Here is a 5,160-nt window from a genome sequence, read left to right on the forward strand (position 1 = left end):
TCCTAATGACTAATGATGCTGAGCATCATTTTATATGCATATTTTCTGTTAGTATATATTGTTTTGTGAAGTGTCCATTTAAACATTTTCCCATTTTTATTGAGTTACTTGTCTTTTTACTACTGAAGTTTTAATTTTATTTATATATTCTAAATAATAAGCATATAGTAAGGTACCACTACACATCTTTTAGAATGGCTATAATAAAGTGACTGACTAAACTGAATGTTAGCAGCATGTGGGAAACCTGGGACTCTCATATACTGCTGCTGGCAAAATAGCACAACTACTTGGGGAAATAGTTTGGCATTTAAAAAAAAATCACCAAATTTTCCAGCCATACCATCCTTAGTATTTATCCAAAAGAAGCAAAAGTATACATCTGTACAAAAACTTGAACAGAAATGTTCATAGCACCTTTACTTGTAATAGCCAAAAACTGGAAATAACCCAAATGTCCCCCAACAGATGAACAGAAAAATAAATTGTGAAACATTCACACAATATGGAACAACATACTAGACATCAAACTAGAACAAACTATTCACTAATACATGCAATGACATAGATAACTCTCAAAATAATTATGCTGAGAAAAATAGGCTAGATATTTAATTATTAATAAGCCATGCATATTCAACTATTCATATGATAAACAATTCTAGAAAACGTAATAAAATCTATAGTACTTAAAAAGTAGATGGAACTGGGGTTTGCAGGGAACATGAGAAGAGTGTGAGGAAGGGTAGAAAATAAGAATTATAAAAGGCGATGAGATCAGTTTAAGGAATGAAAGACATATTCATTATCGGGATTCTGTTGACGGGTTCACAAGTATATACTTGCGTCAAAATTAAGCCAACTACAATTTACATATGTAAAACTTAAGTTATATCAGTTATACCACAATAAAGCTGTTAAATATTTTAGAATGACAACATATGACTTTTCATATTTAATGATTTTCTTTATTTTGTGATTATATTATACATGTGTGCAGACTCCTGCCTTGTAGCAGTAACATGAAGCGTTGCCCTCATGGGAAAGGTTTATAGAAGGAAGTCCTAAGTGGGTCAATTAGACAGCATAGATTACCCAAAAACTTCCTCATGGATAGGTATAGGAGGGAAGGCAGTAACAATAGGGAGGAGGTGGAGCAAAGAACAGAGAAGGAAGATATAACATAGGTTAGCTGTAGAAAATGGGTTTGGAATGGTCTAGGAGCACATGAAGGCTGAGGTCTGTAGTCCAAGGTCAGAAATTCTCCCAGGCTGGTCATGAAGACTAGAGTGTCTCATTTGTGTTTTGAGGAGAGCCTAGCAGGTTTCATTAGACCAGGGTAAGACAAATGACATATATTCTGAGCTAGGTAATGAATCAATTGATTAAATAAAGAGGAGACCTCTCAATGATACACCTTCAAAGGAAGAGAAGTTCCCATACTAGACGAGGAAACACATTGTTCACATTATGTAAAAAGGAATTTGCTGATGAATTGTAGCTAGAAAAGAAGATGTGAACACTTTCTTATCCTACTGTGTATATAAAATAATTGTTCTTTGAAAAAGTAAAATCTCAATTTAATGATAATGCTTAGGGATTAAGATGTTCTTGTTAATTGAATTTTTTATTTATACAATCATTGATGACAATCATAGAATTTCACAGTTGGAAAAAGACCTTGGAGATCATTTAGTCCAACCTCATTTTATAGATTAGGTAACAGAGGACCAAGAGGTTAAGTAAATGGCCCAAGGTGGCAGTCAATTAGTGACATAATTGGGATTATTTAAGAGAAATTTAACTAGAACATGCTTTTTGTTTCAATCTCTATGATTGAAAATCTTTCTGCTCAAAATGTATTCATCTACTTAAATGTTTTAATATAAAAATACAGGAACTCTGAACCTGTAAGGAGGTTGTGCCCCCATTTCTCCTTTTACTAATTCATTTAACTAATATTTATGGAATGCCTACTATGTTCTGGGCACTGATTAAGTTCTGGGAATAAACAAATAAAATGTACAAAGAGCTCATTTTCTAAGGGTTTGGCAGTAAGTAAATGTGATAAATGCTATGGCAGTAAGCACAAGGGCTCTAAAACCATAGCAAAGGGGTGTCTGCTGGGGTGAAAAAGAGATTGTGACAAGTATTACTTTAATATAAACAATTGATTAAAGATACACACACACTCACACACCCACACTCACACACCCACACTCACACACATACACACACACAGTAAAACTATAAAGAAAAGAAAGGAAATTATTATCACAAAACTTAGGATAACAGTTTACTCTAGGACAGAAGGAATGGAGGCAATTGGCAGAAGCCCATTCAATTATACTGGTAATCATCTATTTCTTGAACTGGAAGGTCACATATATGTTTATTGTATTTTTTAGGTAGTTATATATGTTCTGTGCTTACAGGATATATTAAATAAAGAAAAATTTTAAGCAGCTGAGATGTAAAAAGTTAAAGGGAGAATGAGTGAAAATTAAAGTCACTCTTAGTGATAAGGGGAAGAAGAGTTTCCATAGCAGTTCTAGGGATACAGATGTAAGAAAAAGAAAACTGGAGAATTATAAATAAGTTGTGCTTGGGAATGGTTTTTTTCACAAAAAAAGATTATGAAAAAGAGCTAATTTTGAGGAATATTAGGAGAAGATAAAGGCATTTCAGGGGGTTCCCTTTGGATTGGATGTCCATGGTTCTGTTAGCAGAAATAAGAGGTATGTTTCATATTTTCTGAGAATAAAGGCAAGTGGTTGTAGGCTAGGGAGAGAAAAGTTAAGAGGGTGTGGATGGGAACAGAAGTGTTCTTTAAAGCTAGAAGGGAATAAAAAAGTGTGAAACAGTCTCTAACTGATTCAGAAATAACCATCAAAGTCTATCTGAAGAGGAACAATTAATCTGAAGTTGATTATCTTATCAACTATCAATGATGAGCAGGCTGGCAGCAGAAATAGAGAGCTCAGGAAGCTTAGAATAACACAGAATGTGCTGTGGAGTTGACTGAAGAGGAAGGAAATATAGGGTATTGGCTTATGTCATACATGAGACTAGAGTGTGAGAAGTGAAGTTCTGATCAAGAAAACAAAAGAGTGGAAAAGTTGAAGCCATTTGTACCTTAATCTAAACCTGCCAGGGAAGAATAAGTATAAAGATTATGTTTAGGGTACGATAGTTAGGTTTATTGTGAGACTAACTACAAAGTGCGGTTGAAAGGGGAAGGGGTGTGGGAGGTTGTAAGGGGAAGGGGTGTGGGAGGTTGTATGAGCCATGAACAATGTACAAAGAATGTCACCAACTCAATTTGGATTCAGACAAAAGTCAAAGAGGGTTTTGCAAGAGCAGGTGTTAGATCCCAGCAGGAAAGCAAGGCACAGCTATAATCTGGTTGATGGCTCAGGAAATTTAGGAAGAAAAAAAAAGTCTCTATTGAGAAACAGATTTGTAGGTGGAAAATAAGGGCCCAATTAGAAGGTGAATGTTTAGAAGCAATACTTTTGTACAACTAGAGAGGAGTAAAAAGGTAATAGGCTAAAATGAATTGTATTATTAACTAGTCCTTGTTGGGGAACTGGATCCCATAGAGATAAGAGTAAGTTTGACTGTGAGGTCCACATTCCAGAGCCTCTGGCTAGAAGAGTAATCAAGGCTCAATATCATCATATTTGTGTAAGCTGTTCAGTAGTTCTTTCCTAAGCACGATGGTCTTAGACGTGGGGAACTGCCAAGGTGTATTGGATGGGTGTCAGGTTCACTAGCAGAGTTTAGAACAGAAGAGTAAAGAACTAAGGTAGGTGCTATGAGAAACAGCAGAATAGAAATTGCTTAGTAGAAAAGGTGTAGGAAGTGGTTGGAATTTGGGGCCAGCAACCCATGAGATTCTCTAGTTGTGACTGATTCAGTGTGGTGGTTGTCTTCAGGTTTTCTGTTAGTTCATATCACCCCCAAGATGGTCCAAAATGATTGATAGTCACCTACATTTCTTCTTGCAGACATTCATCAGAATGTCGGATCATGGGTTAATATTTTCAAAGACTTGTGTTATTCTTAGCAAACTCAAAGTGTTCCCCAAAAATAGGAGCACCAGTGCTGTCAAAACTTCTTTAGTATATGAAAATATCACAAAGGAAAAACAAAACAAAGCAAAAACCCACCCTGGACTCCAGGAAGATTCAATCACTTTCACTTACAGGCCATACTTAACAGAAAAATCACAAGCCAGAAGTCACTAACCTTGAGATAGTGGAATGTGGTCAATCATTTGGGAAGGTTAAAAGTGTGTGAGTAAAATTTGTGGAACACATTTGACATGTGAAAAATGAAAGGAATAGGGCTAAGTGTAGGAAAAATATTCATACAAAATAGAGAGGTTAAATGTATATTGTCTTTAAAATTTTTTTCTCTATTAAAATGCACCTTAAAGTTACCTTTAAACTTGATGGATTGAATGTTAATGGGTTGCGTGTGTAAAGTTAACTGCCATGTTCTTCACCATAAAGCATATTATAAGAGAAGGAACTATGTTTGGGCATCATCTGGAGGATTATTCAGGAAAATACCAGTAGAGTCTTAAAATGATTTCACCTACGGGCAGTCTCACAGCATAAACCCCAAGTGCAATGTTTCAGCAGAACTTCAATATATTTGTATTTTAATACTTTGGAAAGAAAACTAGAACAATGTGCTCTGGAATTTAAACATATCACATTCAGAATCCATGGTGAGTGGCTGGGTGTGGTGGCTCACGCCTGTAATCCCAGCTCACTGGGAGGCCAAGGTGGGAGGATCATTTGAGGCCAGAAGTTCGAGACAAGCCTGGCCAACATGGTGAATTCCCATCTCAACTAAAACTACAATAATTAACTGGGTGTGGTGGTATGCGCTTGTAATCCCTGAGCCAGGAGAATCGCTTGAGCCAGTGAGGCAGAAGTTGCAGTGAGCCAAGATCATGCCATTGCACTCCAGCCTGGGTGATGGGCTGTCTAAGAAAAAAAAAAAAAATCCATGAGAATGGTAAAATAATTCACTATTTCATAGTTTTAAAGATTAATTAATATTTTATAATTTTATCATTGTTGGTTATATCATTAATTTTTACTTTCTAAATTATATGTAAAATATTTTTAAATTATCTAAATTGTT

This window comes from Macaca mulatta, chromosome 4, assembly GCF_049350105.2.
Source record: "Macaca mulatta isolate MMU2019108-1 chromosome 4, T2T-MMU8v2.0, whole genome shotgun sequence".
Taxonomy (NCBI): domain Eukaryota; kingdom Metazoa; phylum Chordata; class Mammalia; order Primates; family Cercopithecidae; genus Macaca; species Macaca mulatta.